Source organism: Lissotriton helveticus, chromosome 5_1 (genome assembly GCF_964261635.1).
Source record: "Lissotriton helveticus chromosome 5_1, aLisHel1.1, whole genome shotgun sequence".
NCBI classification, from domain to species: Eukaryota; Metazoa; Chordata; class Amphibia; order Caudata; family Salamandridae; genus Lissotriton; species Lissotriton helveticus.
This window is the reverse complement of record NC_136065.1, coordinates 765,416,497-765,442,861: the sequence shown is the minus strand read 5'-3', so window position 1 is coordinate 765,442,861 and position 26,365 is coordinate 765,416,497. Positions and strand designations below refer to the sequence as shown.

At 42.4% G+C, this 26,365-nt stretch overlaps 1 protein-coding gene across 2 annotated transcripts in view; it reads left to right on the top strand.

Moving 5' to 3' along the window:
- Positions 1 to 26,365, top strand: part of LOC144753369 (cGMP-dependent protein kinase 2-like) — a 1,794,633-nt gene that overhangs the window by 968,887 nt on the left and 799,381 nt on the right. The gene's annotated exons all lie outside the window — the stretch shown is intronic.

Sequence of the window (26,365 nt, the reverse complement as noted above, 5' to 3'; positions counted from 1 at the left end):
GAGATGTTGAAAAGTGGCAGGATAACCCTCACTGAAAAAGCAACATCTTCCATTGAAAGCACAACACAAGATGCAAACGTAGATGACGCACACATGAAAGGGCACACTTCTTCACCAGACAGTGTAGATGTCGATGAATGACACTGAAGACAGAAATACAACTTACCCTGACTGAAGGGATAGCGCAAAACACGTAGACTCTGGAGAGTAGACGCCCAAGACTGGATGGGCTGCTCATGAAGTCGCACTTCTCCAGAAGCATAGGAACATCCAGCAAACTGCTATGGGCAACCGATGTAGAGGTTACTGGTGGGTTCAGGGATGCCAGTTGCCTTAGGTTAACTTGAGTTGATCTGTACCTTAATTTTACTTGAGGTTTGATGAGGTGACAGATGCAGGTATGCTTCAGGATCGTCGCCAAATATTGTGGTGATCAGGTCCACGCAGGTCAAGGTGGTTCAGAGAGGTTTATTCAAGATAGTTACAACATCACATCAAGATCATATCAAGCCCCCACCAGGAGAAGCCAGCATGCTGCTCAGCCCAGTCAACTGTGCCTATTTGACTCCCAACATTTCATGTTATGTCATTACAGCAAGATTCCATTGGCAGGGCAAGAATAACATTAGAGTCAGGATACAACACTTTTCTATTGTGTGGGCTCCAAGTACTAGTGTTGGTAAAATCTCTACAGATGTAAAAAAAACTCTGTACTTCAATCAATCTAACAATCTTCACATAATGCAGCCTTTTTTAGGGTTGTCCCTCCCTGAAACCACGATAAACATTTTGGATAGGTTGAGTCTTGAATCCAGTTGCTCCATGTATGCTGTGGAACCCTTAATCAATCACATTGTCCACATACAGGAGCACAGGGGTAGTGCAAGAGCCTACTCTAGGGGCATCTGCTTCTATCTGTTGAAGTACCTTATCTACCCATAAATACAGTCAATAAGCCTGAAAATTGCTCACATGCATATATGAGAATTCCCCTGAGGAAGGCAGCTGTCCATGTAATGCATTGATCATGCCACACACAAGAATTTAACAACTATCCCATGAAATGCTGTAAGAAGTCCACTTCATGCAAAACATCTTAACGAAATATGATAATGATTTACAGTTCTGCCCATATGAGTCTAACCATGGCACATACCCCTCACTCCTTTCAGCCTTGATGGCAGCTCCGCAACTGGTGCTTTGTAGTATGCATAGACCCAAAGTAATCTCATCTTGACCCTGACCCTATTGTGAACTTCCCCTACAGTGATGTAATGCCTGATTGAAGTGCAAAATCTGCGTTACAGCATGTCAACGATATCTGCAAGCGCAGTGATCAAAACAACACTGGCTTCTTGATAGACTTGATTCAGTGAGGCCATCATTAAATGTGTATAGTCCAGCCAATTTCCAGTATAGATGTTCTCCTCTCAATTGGAAAGTGAAACCAGAAAGATGGAGTTATGGCAGTCATTTTGAAAGCCAAGCACCTGGTGCCCACACATCAGAGTTTAAGGCTCACAGCTCGTACGGGGACTTTCCCACAGTCTTCCCCCGCTTCTGGTGACATTAGCACCAGGCTGGTGAAATGAGGAGTCTGGTGTATTAATTACACCTTTGTGAATTAATGCCTCCATTCCCTACCTAAAGCAGGGCAGGGCGCGGACGCGTGCAGAGGCGCGCCAAAGGCAAGCCCGACTGCGCCCGTCCCCAGTCGCCAGGACCCCTGCCTGTTTTTCACCGAGACCCAGTCGCCATCTACTCTACAAATACAAGGTAACATGGTACTGTTAAAATATTCTAGTATCAAACTAAACAGTTTAAATAAACCTCATCTAGAACCCACTAAAAGAAAAATAGCTGAAATACATAGAAATCCAGACATTGCATGTCTAATCAGACCCATTAATCTAAACCAACCCCTAAATGCCCTTAGTCTTGACCAACCTACCGCTTCTAACCAAGTCAGTGCTGTCTATTTAAACATCCCAAAACACTCGCTAGAGATCTGGAGTCTTCTAGATCTTGTAGCTCCTGATATCTGTTTTATTACAGAGACTTGGCTGCATGAAGATGCATCCCCTGATGTGTACACTGCCTTTCCGTCCCAGTATAAGATAACTAGAATGGACAGGAAAGAGGAAAGAGGAGGAGGCCTATTAGTGGCCTCCACTGAGGATCTTAACATCACAACCTTGGAAACCATGATCTCACGCCACATAGAGTTATGTATTTTTAAGATAGACAGCCTATCCAATGGCACCTGGATAGGGGCCTTAATCTATAGACCCCCTGGACCCAAAAAGGATTTCCCTGATAAATTGTTGGAGACCATTGCTCCCCATGTACTGGCCTCTGACAATTTTACAAAGTGGTAGTTTGTATTTGTAAAACAAAAGACTACTGGTCCTGATACACTGTAAGTTTTCTTAAGCTGTAATTTAATATTTTTTCTGTTCAGGACCAGCAGGCTTTACCTGGTGCCCTCGAACAGGAAACACATATATACTGGACCATTTGCTCAAAATAGGATGGATAGTCTAATGCACTTAGACCAACAAACCAAATTATGTCAGTCTGTCAGTCTAAGGTTTCCATTGATGGAAACATGGTGGCCCGTCTGACTCTAATAGAGCGGGTAGACCATCAGTTTGGCGGACAGGGCTCTCCACCTTGATTGTGGCTGAGTACTCTGTCCTCCAAACTCTAAATAAGCCTCCTGATACCAACATCATTGATGAGGGACAGCTGCCCTACCCTTCTAATGTCCCACCTGTTACCACACAGACTGGCAACCAGCTGGCTAAAGTTATTTACCTGCAGCTCTGAAAAAGGCCATCACAAGGACACTTATAAGGAAACCAGGCCCTCACATCTCGACTTAGGTAGTTGTCAACTCACACAGTAGCAAATCACTAATCTTCTCAGAAACAGTCAACATTTTATTTATAGCTTATATCACCAGCCTGTTACATGGTCCAGAGTCAACTCGTTCTCTTTACAATTTGAGTTTCATCAGTCCCCTTAAGCCACACTTAATGGGGTATTTTGCTATGTCTCTCTCTATGCTTATTGAGAGTTTCATAAATCTAGAGGGGACATAATGCTCTCCCTGGTATGCTCTATATAGCAATCAATGGACAGCATTCAAACATACATGACTCACAGACGCCTAGTGTTACATGGACAGCTAACTGGATCTGTAGAGAAAGAAGAAATATAATTAGCCGTTTGGGACCATCAAGTTGAATGTCTCATTCAAAGATAATCATGAGATGTTTAATCATCCTATTATTTGATGGAATGCTGCTGCCTAGAGACCCAAATTGGTCGGGGTCGAGTTCTAGGACATAAATAAAAAATAAATCCCGCACACAGGGATTTATGTAGTTCTTTAGTGCTTACAAGACAGTCAAAAAGGGTTTCTGTGCAGAACAGCAATAGTATCCTTTGCAATCCCGAACAAAAGGGATGCTGGTGGAAATGTATTTTATTAGTAGTTTTGTACAACAGAATCCATACCTTTCAGGGTACCAAACTGCTTAACAGGCAAGCAAGAGAGTACGAAAATACATACTTGGAACGATAGGCAGTGCTACTCAATAAATACAAATTCCTCATGCAAAGTCATTTACAAATAGCCGGTTTATCATAATCCCATGTGCCACCTGTCAGAGTGGTAACCGTGAAAGTTAGTATCCATATCAGAAAAAAGCCATTAAATAGTCAGTACAAAATATCTAAAACATAAGCCTAGATCATTTTTCTGCACTCCGTTTGTGAGAAGACCATCATAACTATAGTTCGGTTTAAAAAATGCATTGCAAGAGTGGGATTTGGGGCTCTCCGTTGATGGTGTCAATTGGGGTGATTGACCTAATTAAGGGGGAAACGGAATCCATAACCAGGGTCCACCCCACGAGAAGGCTTGATTGAAAGTTTAAGCTTTTCTGACGTGTGAAGTATCCAGGAGCACACAATCTTCACTAGTGCAAGAGATCGTCAACAAATGCTGTATGGGCAGCAGGGATAAATGGGAAACAACAGTGGGGCAAAGCTTTGAGGATCAGAAATGGCAGAGGGCCCTGGAGAACCGACACAAAGTGGCGTGCAGTGTCTGATTTAAATATATACAGTTCAATATACTGCCCAGGACATACCTGATGCCCCATAGGATCAGTCAAATATGCACCAATGCACGCACTATGGGGCTTATTTACTAGCCCCTTGCGCCCCGATATGTCACTTTTCCCCATATTAAAAGTAATGCATTAGCGGTGGAAAGGTCTTGTAAATAATAAGCACCCATGTGTCCTGGATGTCAAAGTGAAAAAGCTCCGAGATACATCATTACTGGACAGCGATACTGGTAGATGTGACGCACACAACGGGTAAGAAAGCTGCTTACTGGGTATGTTCCCTAGACCAAAAACCACATGGGTGAGAACGAAATGTATTAACTTAATCCTTTTACTGACAAATGAGCCCTTACTGTAAAATGCCCCTATCAACTCCCACCAACTGCATTGGGATCCTGGAGGAAAGAGATGGTGTTCTGGGCTGAGCTGGAGAGTAAAGCTCTTAGCCGTGGAGAATGCAAAGGGTTTCCTAAGAGACCCATATCGGACATTTGGTAGGGACTAGTATGAGAGTGTAAAGAAGCTTAGAAAGACAAGGATAGCCCACCTTACACATGCTGAAACCAGTTGTCACCATGGTACACTGAGTATTAATTGTATCTACCTGGCTAGAAGTCATCGTCCTAGTCCCCTGGCCAAGGTTGGAAGCGGCACGGAGAAATACCAGCTAAATATGAGCTTAGCGTATGACTGGATAGAAGGTGCGGTTTCCCCATTTCCACTCATACTATGCTCATTTGACACTCCAGATATACTAACATCGGCTGAAGGGCAAAGTGAAAATACTGTGTGTAAGCCATTGCTGATATCATAAACATCAGTGGAAGGTTGGAGATGGACTCTCCTAAGTTGGTTAGTTAGTTAATTAGGTATGACTATAGTAATAGACTGAATCAGTTGAACATGATAGAAATGTATTCATAATGTTGATAAGCCGTTACAAACAAAAATGTTACATTGCAATGTACAATTAATTTGCACAAATTGTGTGGAGAAATGGCAACAGACTTACTAAAATATTACTGTTTAAATCCTGTAACTTTCTGTCCTTGATTGTTAAAATACTTAATCAAATATTTTAAAACGAAAAGGAGTACAAGTAATCCTACTGAGATGAGCAATGTGCAGGCTAGATATCCAGTGGAGCTTTCGTGTACGACTTATTGAAAATGTTAGTTATTTTCAAAATACTTCACAGCTTTATTGGAATTCAATTTAACAATTACAAAATTAGAAGGAGATTGTTTTATCTTCTTGCTTCAGATAGCAGGCCAGAGGCAGCATTCAGGATTGCTTTCAATGGAGTCAGATGAACTTTCGGAGTTCCAGTGAGCATCGAAAGTCAGTAGTCATTTCCAGAGCACAGTAATATTTGTATCACTCATTTGAAGTTGCCCGGTGGAATAATGGTCTTCATTCTTCGTAGGAACTTGATTTGGTAGTGAGCAGTTTTAGTAGTCACTATGTCGGGAATAGAGTCTATGGATTTCGCACTGCCCAAAAAAGTCGCCTTGGAGTCCTGCATGTTAGATGTATTTAGTCATGCTCTATTGGCATTGTACATTTCGGGGGAAAGGTGAGATGGAACACTGTTTTCAGATGGTTCTGCTTGAGGTAGTGTCGAAACATCCAATATTATAGGCTTTTTATGGTTTTATGCAGTTCTAAATTATCGTGTGGCAAGTCAACTATTAGGTAGAGCAGTGTGACATTCTCATAGAGGAGGTTTGAGAAGTTTGAATATTTTGGAAGAAGCAAACAAGTCCCATGTACAAATTAAAGTACATCGGGGAAATAAATTATCCTTTGGGGGACTCTTTGTTAAAGAGGACAGGAACTTGATAGGATGCACCCTAGTTGTATCTGTTCAGCAAAGACTTAATCCACTTGCTTGAATCCCATATACAGTTTCATGGGTCTCAAAACTGAAGGTGTTTTACCATAGCAAATTCAACTGATAGGTCGAGGAGGATAAGAAGACATGAGTTGCCTTTGACGAGGATGCAGGAGGCATCATCCACAATTGGAAAAATAGCAGTTTCTGTAATGCAATCAGATCAGAAGTCCAACTGTAGATTTTCAGGTAGGTAGCTCTCTTTGACAAAGAGTGCTACCTGGTGTTCAAATCACCCCCCTTAATTGGGCAGCCAACAAAAGCCATTGTAGTCCAAGTAAGCACACAAAATGCATGGTATTGATGGCAGATCGGAAGGTTGACCCCACATTTTGAACACCATATTCCACCTCCCATGTTAGTTACCAGAAGCACCGAAGGGTGAATGTGACAACCCACTAGTTTTCCATTTGTCCCCTTATTGTCCTCTTCTAAATGAGGTCTTTGGACTATATACATTATTTCTAACAGAGGTACCTTTACTTTTAGCTTTGATTATGACAGGGAAGCACTTGATAATTCAAGATTCATTGTAGGGTAGTAGCGCAAGGTGTGAAAAGTATTAGCTCCGAACAGAAGCTTGATGTTTCGCATGGAACCAAATGAGGAAGTACTTCTACTAATGCTGGAAGATATTTTCTAGGTTATTAAAGTAACAGCTACTTTTTACCTGAACTATCTATAGCTCTCTGTATAGAAATTTAAAGGAAACTCTCCATTGTTTATCACATGCAGCTAGAGTATACAGACTTTATCCAGGAGTGTGTCTTATCTAAGGCACCACCTTCTGTCACATACACACTATTTAACTCTCTTCCACATTTCATAATATTCACACGTAGATTTGATGCATCATTGTTAGAAATTGGGTTCACCAAGACCAGATTGAACCTGTTGCCCATGGCTGCCTTCGGTCCAGAGACCCAATGTTTTGGATGCCTCTCCTTTCAGAGCAGTGCCAATGACAGGAAAAGGTTCCAGGAGAGCCTTGTGATTCCCTACTGACTTGCCAGTAGCCTGGCAGGTAGGACAGGACCTGCAGAACGAATCTGAGGTCATCCTCATTAAAGCCAGTGAGTGACAAGTTCGTCAATGTTCTTGTTCTGCCCCAAAAGACCTGCCAGGGGAAATTTTGAAAATAATGAGTGTATCCTGTTTAATTTGAGATATTTTCTTATTCCATTATACACGTGCAATACACTGTAATCCATGTGAGTACTGCTTCTTATGTGTTATCACATATTTTATTCTCCATCAAAGATTTCCATCAAGTCTAACATTCATCGCAAGTTTCACGAATTGGTGATTGTTGGAACAGCCAACACTTGTTTCGCCCCCTTTTGGCCCATTAACCTGGGGCTTTCTCAAGGATGCAAAAAATATGACGGAATATCGCAAGTCCTAGAGTTCGCCTCGAATCAGATGGAACCACCACCAGGTGCAAAGTGAAAAAGGCTTTGATCACATTGAAAAGTGAAGCTCCCACATCATGCTTCCTACGTGTCTACAAAGAAAGGTACTTCACAGTTGATGTCAAGAGACAAGTTGTGCCAGTGCCAGAGAGGTGAGGTCAGTGGAGTATGATCTATTTTATCACAGGAGCAGTTGTATATTTGCTCAGAAAGGAAGGGTGGTTGGAAAGTGATGCTGGCAAGCTTGTTAATAAAATAAGAGTGATAGTAAGCAGGCTGGGTATTATGCGGTCCGAAAGGTTAGTGTGGGGGACAGATACTTGTGACATGTGCCCGTGTTGTAATACGTGATGATTACTGATTGAAGGAATTGGATAAACATCTTTGGGTGTGCTCGTGTTGGTGAAGATGTTATATAAGAGCGTAATTGAGCAGGGTAACTTTTATATTAAATTGTACATCAATGAGGCAAAAATCTTTGTAACCAATGTCCCACAAGAGACATTAGCAGCGATGAAGTTGTGCCTGAAATGTAGTACTTTTGGACAGATACAAAACCTTATACACTGCAGATAATCTTGGGATGTAGCCAAAAATTGAAAGCAACATTGTTATAACACAGTGATGAACGACAACCTAATTTTTGCGAACATCTCTAATCTATTGAATAAAATGCCTCCCAAAAATGTTGTACTGATCTATTTTAGGCACACTTGTGCTAGTTAGTAGGAATAAATCAGGATAATGTTAACAACGAGGTACATGAACAGTCAAGGTTTTTATATTCAGAGACTTTGCCATTTGTATAACATGTAAAGGTCACCTGGGTGGCTGCTGCACAATATGAGTGCGTTGTGCGTGGAGGGTCATGCATGTCTGTGGCCAGCATTAGCAGACACAGGCAGGTAGACCGAGCTATAAAGAGACTTAAGTGAAGTGCAGCGTCATGTGCATAGCAGTAGCCAGCGTTAGCGGACACAGCCAGAGACCGAACTAAGAAGAAACATTAGTAAGGCGCAGTGTTGCGTATGGCATTTAAATGTTATTATTTCAGGAAAATACCATCTATGCATGAGATACAATAGTAAGTGACAGGCTAGGTATTATTAGTATGATAAAACTCTCACATTGGTAATGATATATATGGCATAGTTAACGTGCCAGGTGTTTTACCAGTCTGGTGGCAATATGAGATGAAGACCTCATATGATTCGGCCGTATACAGTGATCTCTTGAGGGTCACTGATTTGCTAAATATTATCACGGGCGGAGGGACTCACAGAGTTAGTTTGTCTCTCCTATGTTGTGTCCTGCGTAAAAGCCCATGTATTAGTGTGCGCCATTGGTTAGCGGCGAAACGTTCAAGCAACATCTTTATACATTAAAGGAAGGACAACGGAAACAAGACCCTTGTCCAAGATATTTGATATTTGAAAGCTGGGCACCATATTGAGTTGGCTTCTAATTCAATTGAATTACAAATGAAGTATTATGCTTTCACGCTCTCTAGTAACTATGTACGGACTATGTGTTTATTAACTCTTTTGCTGCTAGGCCTTTTCTCCCCTGTGCTAAGCCTTTTGTGGGCTATTTGGTGTAATTTGTGCTTTGGCTCCTGTAACTTTTTGTCCACATAAGATATCCACACCAAATTTGCGTCCTTTTCTTCCAACATTATGGAGATTTTAAAGGTACCCAGGGTTTGTGGATTACCATGGCGTGGACCCAAAAATGTGCCAAAATGCAGATATTTTTTTTTTAGATGGAGAAAAAGTGCTGCAGAAGAAAGCACCTTTTTTCCCCTGCAAACGGTATCAACAAAGGGAATGTGGTGCTGAAATTACCATCTTCCCTGCTTTCAGGGACAGGCAGACTTTTGTCAGAAAACCAAACATTTTTACACGTTTTTTTGCATTTTACTGGCACATAGCCTATTTTTCCTACTTTTTGTGTTTTCAACCTCCTTCCAGTTAGTGGTAGAAATAGGTGTAAAAGATATAATGGATCCTGGAAAGCTGTACATTTCTGAAAAGTAGACTAAATTCTAAATTCAGAAAGTGGTCATTTGTGTAGATCCTTCAAGATTTTGTAATAGAAATGAACCGTTGAAAATAAGAAATATTGAACAAACAGCCATTTGTGCCAATGTTTTCACCTGTAACTTCTTTTAAGTATGACAGATTTTTTTAAAGCAATATACCGTAACATCCACTGGATCCTTTTGGTTGTGAGGAGATATAGGGTTTGTAGGTACACCAAGAACCTGAGGTACTCAGAGCCAATAACTCAACTGCATCTTGCAATGGTTTTTGATTGTATACCGGGTATATATCAATAAATTTGGTAATATATAAAAAGTGAAAAATTGGTATCAAGTACACCTATGTATTTCCAAAATGGGAACCAAATATAAAGTTTAGAAACAGAAGTTATTTGCACAACTCTGAAATTGTGGGTACCCATACTAGCATGTGAATTATAGGACGTTTTGCAAAGTGACTTATTTTTTACACATTGTTTTACATTTGGAAGGCAGAAACGCATAAAAAATTAATAGGTAATTACAGGTGGTCTACAATTCCGTGTTTCCCTAAGTCTCCTGATAAAAATGGCACCTCACTTGTGTGGTTAATCCTTTTGCCTGTGACAGGAAACAGCCCAAAATGCAACATGGACATATCACATTATTCTAGTGCAAACTGACCCTTTTTTGCAATTTGCATAGCTGTGGATTTAGGACCCTAGCTCAGCCGACACATGGGAAAAACAGCAAACCTGTACATTTCTGAAAACTATACACCCAGGCGATTCCAGGATAGGGTGACTTGTGTGGGTCTCACCAGGTTCTGTTACCGATAATCTCTTGCAAACCTCAAACTTTGTAAAAAAAAACACATTTTCCTCAGATTTCTGTAATGGAAAGTTCTGGAATCTGTGTGGATGCACAAATGTCTACCCACCCCACATTCTCCAAAGTCTTCCCATAAAAATTGTACCTCACAAGTGTGGGTGGGCCAAGTACCCGTGGCAGGGAAGGGCCTAAAATATATTGTGGAAAAGTAAAAATTAACCACCACAAAAGGACTTAGGAGCATATTATCAAGTAAGGGCGTTACATTATCGCCGCTTTTATCGGCAGGAAACTGCTGATAAAGCCGCGATAATGGGCTTGATAATATGCTCTATGAATTCCAATCGAAGCCCATGTTAGATGTCTTTACATCTAACATGGGCTTCGATTGGAATTCATAGAGCATATTATCAAGCCCATTATCGCCGCTTTATCAAGCCCATTATCGCCGCTTTATCAGCAGTTTCCTGCCGATAAAAGCGGCGATAATGTAACGCCCTTACTTGATAATATGCCCCTTAGTTTTGCAAATGGACTCACCTGAGTTTTTGGGCCTGCGCTTTACGGCCATCTGGGGAAACATACCAAACCCAGACATCTTTGAAAACTAGACATCTGGGGGAGTCCAGGGAGGTATAGCTTGCGTGGACCCCCCCCAAAGGTTTTTCTACCCAGAATCCTCTGCAAACTTTAGCTGAAAAAATCTAATTTTTCTCAAATTTCTCTGTGGGAAAGTTGTGGGATCACCGGGCTGATACAAATTTCCTACCACCCAGCGTTCTCCCAGGTCTCCAGATAAAAATGGTACCTTACTTGTGTGGGTGGGCCAAGTACCTGTGACAGGCAAGGGCCAAACACGTATTGTGGAGACATCAAAATTACCTATCACAAAGCAACCTGGTTTTGCAAGAGGGGTCACCTGGGTTTTTGGCCCAGGCTCGGTGGCCATCTAGGAAAACTTACCAAACCCACACATTTCTAAAAACTAGACACACGGGGAAGCCTAGGTATGTAAGACTTGTGTGGACCCCCAAAGTTTTCCTATGCAGGATCCCCTGCAAACTTCAAATTTAGCTGAAAAAATCAAATTGTTCTCAAATTTCTGTGTGGGAAAGTTGTGCGATCACTAGGCTGACACAAATTTCCTACCACCCAGCATTCCCCCAGGTCTTCCTATAAAAATGGTACTTCACTTGTGTGGGTGGCCAAGTACACGTGACAGGCAAGGGCCCAAAACATATTGCAGAGACAACAAAATGACTTATAGTAGAGATAAGCCTGGACGACCGCGTTATACTGTACCGCTTGGATTAAATGAACCAATCGAACTAGCAGAGCTCCAGTTAGGCTGCCCTTCAAGTTAGGTTTCAAAGCATGCTTAAGAGATGCCCCAGAAATTAAAAAGTGACGAGCCTGAAATGGCCAAATTATTCAAACCAATTATCCATGTTACAACAAGAGCAAAATAGCTCAGTGAATTAGACTCCCTCCTCCCACTTCTGCGACCTCTGAACTTAGACTTCGAATCCCAAAACAACTAACGCCGCTTACCATCCTCCTGTAACTAGTAAACTCAGTTCTGTTGAAATGGTTATTAACCTATAATTTGCAACGCTCAGAAATGGCAGTAGCCGCGACTAGAGGGAGCGAAGTTCTTTTTTCTGCATACCGGGACCCTTACCTGCTAACCCTGAGAGACGCTGCTGATTGAGCAGAGTGGAGGAGCCCAACACTTCGCTGCGGGACTGTGAGGACCACAGGACAGTGCGCGAGTCACCAGATGCATCTGGCCCTCATCACGCCCTCTTCCCGCCTCCTGCCTCCCTGCCAGTATACATACGACTCGCGGACCCACCCTCCGCGGGTGCCGCTTGAAGCCGTGACTAGAGGGAGCCAAGTTCTTTTTTCTGCATACCGGGACCCTTACCTGCTAACTCTGAGAGACGCTGCTGATTGAGCAGAGTGGAGGATCCCAACACTTCGCTGCGGGACTGCGAGGACCACAGGCCAGTGCGCGAGTCACCAGACGCACCTGGCCCTCATCACGCCCTCTTCCTGCCTCCTGCACTTAACCACACCCGCACTCCCGGCAGCGGTCCAAGGGCGGGCCCGTTTTAAGCCCATTTAGAGACCGTGTGAGGCTGGGCTGGGCCCCCATCTAACACCCCAGCTTGAGTACATTTCACGTATGTGCTTTGTTAACTTTATTGAAATCTACACTCTGCATTAGTGATAGTGGACTTTTTGTTTGTTCACATTATGAGTACTCGCGGGATTAGAAGTAAAACGGCTGCAGGGGGGGGCCTCTTTAACGGGCACACTTGATAATTTTATATTAAGGGCAAACACATTCATAGATCAAGGGATCACCCTAATGGAGCGCAGAGTGTTCCAAGATCTAGTTCTGGCAAAAAGATCGTCCTTGGGCCATTTTGCCTCAGCTAAAACCCCTGAACTGTCTAGGGATGTGGGTCAAATAGACACTCACGCTGAACGATACAGCCTGCCCAACACCGTGGATTTGTCTGCGTCTCACTTATTATCCGATTCCCAAATTAGTTCGGAACTAGAAAAAACCCCGAACTTAGTTGTTAATACCACTCAAGACGACATAAGCCCCAGCCAGTCGAGGCGAAGGAGGGAGGGGGCCATCCCTAAAACCCCTAAATTCCCTAAGTTAAAAAAACCCAGGGGCAGGGGTGAACCACTTACAAAAAATAGGGGGGATTCTGTCCAAACCTTACAGGCAAAACACGACCAATTAAGTACTGTTGCCCCAAAGGAAGGTATTAGTTCTGTAAATGTAGAGGCTCAAATCAGTCTGCCTGGGAGAAGTGTTAACGCTGACAAGGCTGATAGTATACTCTTATTAAAAATATGGGAGCTCTTTAAATCTTACTTCTCCCCGATTGAGACTAGACTATCTCACATCGAAAAACAGTTAACTGACTTGTGTGCTGTGTCTAAAAATACAAAACCCCAGGCGGCACCAAAAGTAGGGGGCAATAAATCAAGTATCACTAAACCTGTAGTTTAAAAAAAATAAAAAAAGTAGCTAAAAACTTGCCAGCCCCAGTGATTAGCACAAAACCAAAGATTACACCTGCCCCAGTGAAGACAGTTGTAGATAAACCCAAAGTTTGTGCCACCCCCTTGCTAGAGGGGATTACCTCACCTAGGGCGCATACCTTGCAACCCAAAGAGATTAGGAACAAGGGTGCATTAGATAGGAGACGAGTTGTGAATCTGCCCCCTGAGGCAAACCCCTATGTGGTGGTTATGACCGGGGTTCCGGAATTGGCTGATGCCGTAGAGGAAGCTAACTGGTCTCTAACAAATAAGGTCCAACAATGGCTCAATTCAAACCGGCCCTTACTTCCCCACCGCTCAAGTAAGATCCTGATGGTGCGTAGGGTGTCATGGGTGGGACACGAGAGGAAAACAGTTCAGGGTGATAGTGTCCTGATTAATTTCGAGGATCCTCATGTGGCCGGCCATATATGTTCATGGAATACGCAAGATAGGCTTGAGGGAATTCAAACTAAAAGACTCTCTTCCTTCTACCCATCGAGGAGCCGCCCTACCCGAGAGGGAAACTATGATGGGAATTGGTATAGAGTAGGGCAGCATGAGTGGGGGGGAGATCAGGGGGTGCGGGGGGGGCAGCCCATCAGGGACTTAGTCTATGGAGACAATTGGGGTGGTTTTCCAATTACCAACAGGTTCAGTTGCCTGGATATGGTTGACTGACGGTTACCAACTATTAGTCTGTCAAAAAGAAAAAGAGTATGTACTATTACGCCCAACAGAAGAGCTAGTGGGTCCACTGATGCCTGTTTAAATGTTCAAATTGCCCAAATGGATAAAGACAAATTCGTAGTCTTTACCACTGGCCCAACAGCAACAGAGCCAGACACTTCTGTTGATCTAGCGACCAACTTCACTGCAGATATTGATGGGAATAGTCTGAACAGTCCTAATTACCCAGATGCACTAGTGGGGAGCGTTGGAGCAACAACAGGAGATGTTATAGAAACCATAGCCCTGACAGACGCACATTCATCAGCGGTAGTAGATTTCTCTCTAGCTGAGCATAGGGGTAGACTGGCTTTGACATCTAGGAATATAGCGGGCCTTTTGAGCAAAGTAAAGGACCCAAACTTCCTAGCATTCATAGATAATTTTGACGTAATTTGCCTTCAGGAATGCTGGGAAGAGTTTGAGATTCATCTAAATGGGTATCGTACCTTCTTTTCCCCATGGCAGAAGTCTAGTAGGGGTTGGTGTTCAGGTGGGCTATGCACCTTTATATCTAATACCGTCAACCTGTCAGCTAAATGGTTTCCTAGTAAGAGAAATAACCAGTATTATCAGGCACTTACACTTAAGGTGGGAGGTAACCAGCCTATCAGATTGATTAACTTCTATAATAACATTCCCGGGGATGATCGTAAAAGGGTTTTAGATTAACTAAAAGAAGATCTATGTGGGGAAATTGGTTCAGAGCTAGAGATTAGGTGTACTGTAGTGACTGGAGATTTTAATTGTCATCTTTGTCCCCACGGTAACCTAGACATACGTGGTATGGTCAACCTTAAGGGAGATCCATGCTCTCATTTTGAGCATTCTACGCTGGGGAATTTGCTAAACAACTTATTATTCGAGCAAGACTTAGGCGTTGTTAACAAGCTTTGTATCCCCCAGGCCAAGTTTCAACCAACTTTTAATGGCAGGGGAATAAAGTCGGTGATTGACTATACCCTGGTCACTACAAGTTACCATTGCAATGTCCTAACGTTTAAAACAGAGGACATTGCTCTTAGTGATCATTTTCCTATTAGCTCAACTTTTAGCTGGGGGCGAGCTGTGGCCATCCATGCTCTCATTTTGAGCATTCTACGCTGGGGAATTTGCTAAACAACTTATTATTCGAGCAAGACTTAGGCGTTGTTAACAAGCTTTGTATCCCCCAGGCCAAGTTTCAACCAACTTTTAATGGCAGGGGAATAAAGTCGGTGATTGACTATACCCTGGTCACTACAAGTTACCATTGCAATGTCCTAACGTTTAAAACAGAGGACATTGCTCTTAGTGATCATTTTCCTATTAGCTCAACTTTTAGCTGGGGGCGAGCTGTGGCCAACCACCCAATGTAGCAGAAAACCTATATAGGCACAGGATTTTTCTGAATAGAACTAGTGGCTATTCAATAAAGTGGAGTTAAGTGGATCCTATAGGGTTTCTTCAAAGCCTGATAGCAGATCATCTTTCTGACTTTATGATCTGTCTTGGGGAAAACATAAATCCACACGAGGTTACCGTAGCATTCCAAAAAATCACCCTTCAGATCAGCAGTAAATTAACAGGGACTACACGGGGAGGGGCTAACCTTAAGGTCGAGGGATGCTTTAACTCCGATTGCAGCAAGGCACACTCTAACTTAAAGAAAACTTTGAAGATTGTGCCCAGAAATCCCCAAGATATCAGGTCTGCAAGAGCAACCTATAAATTTGCCCTGCGGAAACGAAAAATGAACGGAAAGAGGCCGCTTGGGGAGCCTTGCTTAAGCCGTGCTCTCTAAGGGATACAACCGCTTTCTGGCGAGCAGTAAATGCCCCCTTTTTTGTTGAAAGGAAATGCGATGTCATGGAGATTGCCATCGAGGAGACTGTCTGGGTTAATTAGTTCACTGAGCTTTACAAGATAGATGACTCGGTCAATCTGGGTAGCACTTTTACTGATCAGCCTGCAACCTTAGAGTCTGTCTTCCAAGCTTCTTTCCCTCTGGACATAGTCTTTTCTTTATCAGAGGTAGAATTGGCCGTCCAAGGAAGTTCTAATTGTAAAGCCCCAGGTCCAGACGGCATTCCTATTGATATTTATAAGGCCAACATCGCTCTTTGCGGTACAAAAGGGGGTGGTGGTGATGGACAGAGCACCTGAATCAATCAAGCACTCACACCCAGTCAAAAGATCTGGGTTTAATCCATCACCGTTCTTTAGCCCACGCTGCCACCCCAGTTCAGACATGGCTATATGCAAATCAGTCTGACCCTGTGCCTCATGGGAACAGTCCAGCCCGAACTGCCAAGCCGTGTCTTTCCTGGACCGGAAACAAGCTTCCGAGGACCGGTTTCTGGCATTCCAGCCGTCTTCAGCCCGGCTTGCTTGAATCCAGTGGCAAAGTGAGCAAGGGACTCACGTCTGAGCATACCCTGCCACACTTATGGCGGCCAAGAGCGGTACAAAAGGGGGTGGTGATGGACAGAGCACCTGAATCAATCAAGCACTCACACCCAGTCAAAAGATCTTGGTTTAACCCAAACCCTCTTTTTTAACCCACTCTGCCACCCCAGTTCAGACATGACTATATGCAAATCAGTCTGACCCTGTGCCTCATGGGAACAGTCCAGCCCGAACTGTATCGCTCTTTGGGCACCGCTCCTGACAAACGTGTTAAATTGTTATAATAAAAGTGGATTCCCCTCCACTTGGCAGGATGCGATTGTAGTGCCAATATTTAAAAAAGGCGATCGAAATGATCCAAAATGTTATCGCCCCATTTCCTTGCTTGACTCCCTAATGAAAATTGCAGGTCGAGTCATTTTAAATAGACTACAGATATGGGCCAAGGATGAAGGTGTTTTATCTAAATTTCAATATAGGTTCAAGTCTGGTCTGGGTACTATCGAACAAGGACTTAATTTGGCAATGCTGATAGGAAAATATAAGACGGCCAAAAAGGGAAACTTATTTATAACATTCGTTGATCTCAGTTCAGCGTTTGACTGTCTGAGTCACGATGTCCTGTTGGATACCTTGGCAAGTCTGGGCGTTGACGTAAACATTCGAAATTTTCTTAAGGAATTATATAGAGGGGCAGGGGCAAAGGTGCGTCACGGTAAAAAAGGTGAATGCACCGAAAAATTCTTAATAATGAAGGGTGTACGCCAGGAATGTATCCTTGAACCCTTTCTTTTTAATCTTTATATCAATAGTGTAGCTGACCATTTAACAAAATTGGCTGTGGATTACCCTCAAATTGATGGTGCCGCAGTCCCTATTCTGCTTTACGCAGATGATGCGGTCATTATGGCAAGAACCCAATTAGGCCTCCAGAAGGCGTTAGCTAGTTTTTCAGAATATATGGGATCTAGGGGCCTGAAAATTAATATTGGGAAAACCTTTACTATGTGCTGCATTTCAAAAAATAAGGTCGCTTGTAACACTTTTTTAAAACAGTCAAAGATAGAAAAAACTAGTACCTTTTCTTATTTGGGGGTTGTTTTTAATAATAAAGGGACATGGAATACCGCAAAAACTACTAGGTGTTTAGCTTTCTCACGTGCTATTGGGGCACTTATACAGTTCGCCAACAAGTTGGGAGGTAGTCCGGCACACATTCTGCTTGATATTTATAAAGCTAAATGCGTGTCGACTGCTACCTATGGGGCTGGCATCTGGGGTATCTCAGACTGTCAGGAAATCCAGATGAAGGAAAATAGTTTCCTTAGATATTTGCTAGCTGTCTCCAGATCTACCTCAACTTATGCCTGCCACATGGAACTTGCCATGGCTTACATTTCTTATATAATAAGGATTAGCCCTGTGTTGCTTTGGCATAAAATCTGGTCTTTACTGAAACTGATCTTAATAGGGCGATTATTACAGACTGTATGCGACATGAGGGGTCCAAAAATATACAGTGGCTCTTTTATGTCAAGGAATTCCTAATAAACATAGGGCATCAGGAATTTTATAACACGCCCACATCTCTATCCTCCATATCCAGAAAAATGCTAAAAGAACAATGCTCTGTCTTTTTGGCTGACCAACGTTGGTCTATTGAGGGGAAGAAGACCTCTGTTCTGCATCACCATTCATTATTCTGGCTGGCAGCTTTATCTGTCCCCCAAGCTGGCCAGCTACGACAGAATGCTTCTGGCACGGTTGAGAATGGGATTTTTTTTCAGGTTGGTCACCTTTCCAGCCATAAATGACTGGTCAGAAAACCTAATTAACTGCCCATGCGATAACCATTCTGCACAGTCTACAATCCATTGTATTCTTTTTTGTAAATTTTTTGGGTGGGGAAGAAAAAGGTATTTAATTCCCCTGTTAAAGCTCTGGGGCTTGAGACAGTGCAGACCGGCCCTTTTTAAGATCCTTTTGCTTCAGGATGAAATGACCATTAGTGCTGTATCTAGGTTCTTAAAATGTATTATTAGATGTAGATCTTCTATGGGCTGAATGAATTTTGCACTGTTAATAGCACTTTGTGTGTAATTGAACTGTAATGTACTAAGGTAAATGAATTAGGATAGAGAAAGCCCTCGTTTTGTACCGTTTCCTGTCTGCACATTTCCATAATATTTGCTTGTATTTTTTATATATAATACATTTTGTATTTAATCATAACTGAACTTTTAAACTTGTATGTTTCTATATTGTGCTTATATGATCCTTTTAACGGAATCAAATAAAGCTATCTTTGACTGACTTTGACCTATCACATAACAACCATGGTTTTGCAAGGGGGTCACCTGGGTTTTTGGCCCCAAGCTCGGAGGCCATAACGGGAAACCTAACAAACCCACACATTGCTGACAACTAGACACCCCAGGGAGACCAGGGAAGTAGGGCTGCCATGGACCTCCCAATGCTTTCCTACCCAGAATCCCCTGCAAACCTCAAATTTAGCTAAAAATATATATTTTTCTCAAATTTCTGTGCGAGAAAGTTGTGGGATTACCAGGCTGACACAAATTTCCTATCTCCCTGTGTTTCCCCAGGTCTCTCAATAAAAATTGTACCTTGTGTGGGTGGGCCAAGTATCCATGACAGGCAAGGGCCCAAAACAAGCAGGGATCCACTAGAGAGGGGTACCATTGGAAAGGGGAGATGTTCCCCTTTCCAATGATACCTCTCCTGTCTTTCGACGTGTTCAGGGAGCTGGGATTGCTTATGTCAGCATGACATGTGCGCTGATCGTCATTTCTCTGAAACAAGGCAATCAGCCTCGGGAGCTGGGGAAGCCCTTCCCCAGCTACCGAGGCTGTTTAGGGCTTAAAGAAATCCCTCTGGTGCCCGCACCAGAGGGATTCCTTGTGCCTTGTGCCTTGTGCCTTGTGCCTTGTGCCTTGTGCCTTGTGCCTTGTGCCTTGTGCCTTGTGCGTGGATGGCCAGGAGCCGTCCAATGCCCTGAAAGGGTTAAAATCAATTGATTGGCTGCAATATGTACAGTGTATCCATTGCAGCTGGATGCCTCTACAGGGGTCTACCATTCCCAATTGTTACCAAGTTACTGCTACTGGATATCCCGAAATTGCAGCCGATCTCTCATAAGTTGAGGACTCTGCATTGGCTCCCTGTGGATAAGAGAATTATTTTCAAAGCCCAATGTCTAGCTTTTAAGACACTCCATGGCTTGAGCTCTGACTATCTGAAAAAGCATCTAAAATGGTATACACCAATGAGAAATTTGAGGTTTGCTATTTGTAAACTGCTACAAACTCCCAGAATCAAGAGAGCCTGTTGGGGCGGAAGAAGTTTCATGTTAGGAATGGTTAAAACGTGGAACATGCTCCCCGAGGATATAAAGAACAGTCCGACTATTCTGGCCTTTAGAAAAGCCCTAAAAACCTGGCTTTTCATACATTAATCCTTATTCCCTATGCATTGCAATTTTTACTCTCCACCAGGTATGAGCGCCTTGACGCCGTCGGGCAGTTGCGCGCTATATAAATGTTTAAATCAAATCGAATTGTAGTAGCCGGATCCGCTATTTTGAAGTGATCTAAGCCAGATGGGTTAGTCACTGTTGGAAAGTGATCGATTATATTGTCTAAGATTGTTAAATGTCTGGCCTTTTGCAAGGGAATATAAGTAGGATACACAGGAAAAAGACCCTAGAGAAAAAATATATGATTAAACCAAGGTCTGGTCATAATCTATTTGATACGGAACTATCAAACAAAATGAGAAGAACAACCGTGAAGGGGTAAAAATGTAGTGAGAAGACAAAAAAGGAACATTTTGAGAGGTATGGTCTTTTGGGAAATCATATGTTAAATTATTTTCTTTGTGAACAAAATGAGAAGGATAGAGGGAGGGGGGAAAGATGTAGTAAGACGGTGAAAGAAGAGTAAGAAAACATTTTGGGAAAAATTGTCTTGTGGGAAGTTGTATGAGGTTAAATATTCTCTTTGTATAATTCGAAGAGTCAAGTTGACTATCACGTAGTCGACAGTTTTTGGACCAGGATCAGTCCTGAGCAAACCAGTAAGAGATATTGGCTAGGTGCCCTCCGAGGTTGTAGAATGTGGGCATTGCTTCTCCATTGATACAGATGGTGTAAGGTTTTTTCTAGATTTCACAGTCACATCATATTACATGGCTAGTGCCAATTTCATGACCTCAATTGGAATGAGGTTTCTTCCACATGTCACAATAACATGTTTTTGAGTTGCCAGAGTCAATTTCCTGATCTTGAGTGCTCTCATAGCAAGCCAGGGTGTTTCTTTTTTTACTATCCTACAAAGTACAGTGTCAGTGAGCCAGAGTCAATTTCATGACTTCAATCGGTGTGAGGTTTCTTCCAGATGTCGCAGTAACGTGTTATTAAAGGGCCAGGATCAGTTTCTATATCTTGTATTTTCTCGTAGCAGGGCGGGGTGTTTTAGCAAACAATCCTACAGAGTACTATGTCAGTGAGCCAGAAAGGATACACTTTATTCTTGAGAAATATGGCCTTTCTGAGCAACATTGATATAGATTGTTTTTGATGTTGGTTTAGAGCCAATAGTGCCATTCATAATCTTTATTTAGGCCTTTAGCCACTGGGTCAAAACAGATAATAAAGGCACTTTCTTGTCATAATTTAAGTTCTAGATCACCACCTCGTGTGTCATTGTTTCAATTTCACTAGGCCTTGGTACAATAAAGTACGTTGGTGTGGATGGTATTTTTCACAGTGTTCCACCGGTGGTTGCTTCAGGTCGTTTTGTGGCTGTTGCGCAGTGTTCCTGGATCCTTTTTTCCTAAGGCCTGATCATGCTACCAATGTAGCATTGATTGCATGGATAAGAAATAAAATAAATTACATTGTTACTCTCAGTTTATAAAGTCCCTAATCCGATGAAGATGTCCATTGATAGATAGTTAGTTCTTCATTTTGGACTTGTCTAATTTACATATCGAGTAGTTTGAACAAGTGTACAAACTAGTGGATTGTTGACGAAAGGTTTTCACATCCTTTTTGTCCTGGAGGAAGGAGGTTCATAGTTTATCTCTGAGATGTAATGCTCATTTAAAGCTGAACTGTGGTGAGTCTTTTATGATGTGTGATATAGCGGGGTTGCTGATAAGAAGGGCCAAGTGTTTCTTTAGTGTTTTTTTTAATATAGTGATGACCAATTGACCATTGCTATATCTCGTTGTGAAGTGAATGGTTGGTTTGGTTTCCTTAGATTTGATGTTATGAAGTATGGAGGTTTGGTCACTTTGTGAACGGAGCCGGTGATTCTGGGTTAATTTTGTTGGATTATGGCCTCTTTGGCAAAGACGTTTGGTAATCTCCGTAGATTTGTTATCATAGTCATCTTGTCAAATGCAATTTCTGTGGGCTCTTCAATATTCCCCTGTAGGGATCTTGGCAATAGTATGACAAGGATGGCAGTTGAAAACATTGAGGATAGAATTGGTGTCCATGCTCTTTCTGTGAATTCTTGAATGAAAAGAGTCTTGGTCTACATAGAGTGTGAGGTCTAGGAACTCCATTTATTTTCTTGAGATAGTATGGGTTATATCAATGCCCCACTTATTTGGTGTCAGGCTGGCAATAAACTGATTAAGAAGTATCTCGGATCCTTGCCAGATGATTAGTATGTCATCTATATACCGTCCACAGAAAACAATGTTTCTGGAGAAGTATTCAAATCGTTCATTCCATAGCCATTGTTGTTCAACTTCCCTCATCAGGAGACAGGCGTACAGTGAGGCAAAACAAGCTCCCATAGCAGTCCCTTGTAGCTATAAATTGAATTCTTCTCTAAAAAGCACATAGTTGTTTTGTAGACAAAATTCCAACATGTCAATGATCATCTAGTTTCTCCCTACATAGTGTACTGATCTTGAGTTTTAGCACTTTCTTATTGCTTCAATTCCATCCTGAATTTTTATGGAGGTATAGAGGCTGACCACATCTATAGCTGTCAAGAGATAGTCCCGTTGCCAGACGATGTTCTGAAGGTTTTGAAGAATGTCCTTCATCTCCTTTATGAAGGATGGTAGGTCTTTAATGAAAGGCTGTAGTCCTTCATCAATAAATGTCCCTTGTTTTGAACAGACATAATCAATTCCTGCAATGATTGGTCTGCCTCTGGGAGGTATACCTTGCTTGTGAATTTTGGACAGCAACTATAGGGCCTGGATCACTGTTTTTGAAACAAAAAAATCTTTATTAAAAAAAATCAAATCCATTACATTCTGTGCAACTCCACCCTTCAGACCTGGTGAAATACATAAATACACTGGAAAATCAGATACAATAACCTAATTCATAACAATATAAATACATTTCATGTAATTTACATATCTGTAACAACTGGGGGCCAGCCCATCCCCCAACTCCTAAAGTGTCAGGTGCAGAATACATCAGATATAGGTAGCAGCCTGTCCAAATCATTGGCCCTTAAGCCTACCAGGGTCTGTCACCCACTCAGATATAGGGGGCTAGATTCTCAAAACTTTTTGTCATGTGTGGCTCCCTTTCCTTATATACATGGTTTTCTCCAGGGTGTACACTGCTAAAAACCTGGCCACCCATTGTTGGAAACCGGGCGGTCTAGGATCTAGCCAGACTGATGCAATACAAGCCTTAAAATGGCCATACCGATAAAAAACAATTCATGCCCTTTTTCCAACTGATTCATCTTGGATACTCCTAATAAAATTACAGCTGGTGCTAGAGTGACCTCTACTATTAACACCTCTGACAGAAATCCAGATATTTCTTTTTTCTACGTTACTAGCTCAATGTAAGCAGCAAAAACATGTACAATATCAGCCTTGTGTAGGACATATCGAAGGCAGAATGTTCCTTTACCCATCCCCCATTTAGCAATCTTATCCGGTGTATAATATAAGAGAAAACAGGTCTTATAAAACTGTGCCTGTAATCGTGATGACATTAAAATGGATTGTGCCAGGTCAAATGCAAAAATGTTTTTATTATCAGATATCCCCATCTTTTCTTGCTATTTTTGAGATTATTTATTCATATCATCGGGCATGGCAAAGTTAAGGCAGCCATCAGCATCCCCAAGTGAGATTCGATTAATCTTGGGATACTTTCGATAACTTCTATTCTATTAAATCCAGTCAGTCCACCCCCTTTTTGCAAAAGAAAGACCCTCACTTGCAGAAACATAAAAAAGTCTTTCCAACCAAGATTAAAGTAATTTTTCATATCATCAAAAGATCAAAGCCCAGAGTAAAAAATAAAGCAGCCCACCTGATTAACCTCACAGAGGACCCGCTTCTTCACAAGCGAGTCTCTATAAATCACTGGTAGGTTAAGGTTATTAAATAAGGGTGTATAAAAAGATAATCTGCGAATCCCCAAAATTCTTAGTGTTGCACTCCAGACCTTAAATTCACTATGGAGTGTCTTTTTTAAAAAAAAAATCTTTTTATTCATAATGCATGATCACACAAATGGCACATTACCAAAGTAAAAAACAACCATAGTACAATACATTAAACCATTTTTTCATAAAGTCAGATACATACATAGTACAATAACAAACGTAAAGGGAAGAAGAATCTACACAGGGGGCTTATTCATCCATATAAGCAGCCACTGGGCCCCAAATCTCACAGCCCAGTTTCTTTTTCCGTCTACCTTTCAGAGCGTATAGACTAAATTCTGTATTGAACATTGATAGAAATCTAGCCCACCACATTTCAAAGGAAGGAACATCTTTTTGCAGCCACATTGAGGCAATATAGAGCCTAGCCACTGCTGTAGCTAAGAAGATCAAATACCGAGATTTGTGGAGCAGTTGATCCTCACCCGATACCACATCAACTCCCAGCAATACATGTGCCACTGAAAGTTGAATAGGCCCACCCAGGATCTCCACAAAAATGTTCTCTATATGATCAAAAAAAATTCTTAAATGCCTGCAAGAATAAAAAACATGTACCAAGTCAGCATCACCGACCTCACAGCTGGAATATAGTATAAATTAAAAACCGTCTTGTAATGCTGTGCACGAAGATTAGCTGACATAAACAACCTCTCAGCCAATTCAATAGAGGTTTCAACCCAATTGCCAGGGCACCCTAGCCTATTATTCTATTTTAAATTTTGAACCTCTAGATCATTTCCCAGAGTATCCAGTAGTAGGGTATAGAGTGTATCTATCCGTGCACGTTTCCTCACAGCCTCAATGAGGGGGTTAGCTCCAATTTTCCATCGGGATTTAAACAAATAATCCCGGATATGCAGGTATTTAAAAAAATCAGAGCAAGATAGGTGAAATTGCTCCTTTAACATATCAAAAGACATCAAATCCCCGTTAGTAAATAAATCTCCGATATAATGATCACCTTTTACCCACCAGCTATCAACCATGGAGTGTTAAAGACTGGGCCACGTCCCTTACATTTTCCATTTTCCACTTTGAGATTCGTGATCTGCCTGTTTGCACCCTCCGAACTATTACCTATCTTGTTACAGCATTATTATACTTATAGCCATCTGTGTTAAGTCATGACGAGAGGGACAAGAAGCAAAACGGCGCAGAGCGTTGCGCAGATAACAGGCCCAATAGATTTATTCATTACCAGGACAAACGAGGCAATCGATCAGAGCATAATTATGCTGGAGCGTAGAGTGTCCCAGGATCTGGCTGCAGCGAGAAGGTCTTCTTTGGGTCCCCTCGCTTCCGCCTTAACACCGATCCAACCAGGGCCGATTACTCCCCTATTATTACCATCTGACACCCTAGCACAGATTCACACAGTCCCCAGTTCTGTGGATCTGTCTGCCGCCCAATTGTCCCTCGATTCGCATTTAACTGACGACCGAGAAAAAACACCGGATCTACACCAATGTCAAACTCTTGTAGGATCTCCAGAAAAACAAGTCACAGGGAAGAGGGAGGGAGCTATAGCAAAACGGGTGAGGGGAAAAAAGATCAACTCCAACTCAAATAAAACTATACTGTCTCCTAATATACCCACGCAGGGCCTAAATCAGTCCATTCTGAGCCCCTCAAATGTGAATAATACCCCTCTAATTAATAGTTCTGGAAGAGCTCAGAATACAAAAATTATAGGGGAAGGGGGGGGGGTTCACGCACCATATGCAAAATATGCGAAAGCAACACGCATCTACTTGAGAGTTTGGGGGAGCTTCTAAAACGCTATTTACAACCAGTGGAACGTAGTTTGATGAACATCGAAAAACAGCTAGCGAAGTTGAATACACCACCTTTCAGCCAGAAATCGCTAGGTCTTTCTACTACAGGGGGGGGGGACTCAGAAAACTATCAGCACCTCAGCACCTCCAGTCCCACTCGATGTCCGCACTAAACCGACACAACCCGTAAACATCCCACATGTACAATCAGAACGAAAAAAAACACAAGATCTAACGCAGGCCCCTCCAGGAGTAGGGCCGGTAAAGCCCAACTTAACACAAAATACCCCCCAGGCTACCCCTGTTTTGTCTAAAGACCCTATTCACACACCCAAGCCAAAAGCCACACCGCTCATACCCTCTAAAGAGCTGGCCCCGAAGCCCCTGGGTGGCGGGAAGAAGGGAGCAAGGTCTAGGCGTCCAACTCATTTACCACCGGAGGCAACACCATTTACTGTCATTCTTACCGGAGTTCCGGAGTTGTCAGATAATACAGACGAACCCCCTTGGTCCCTTCGAAACAAGGTGCTACAGTGGTTGAGTATAAATAGACCTCATCAACCTCCAAATCATAGTAGAATCTCATCGGTACAAAGAGTACCGTGGATTGGTGATTCAAGAAAAAGTATACAGGGTGATTGT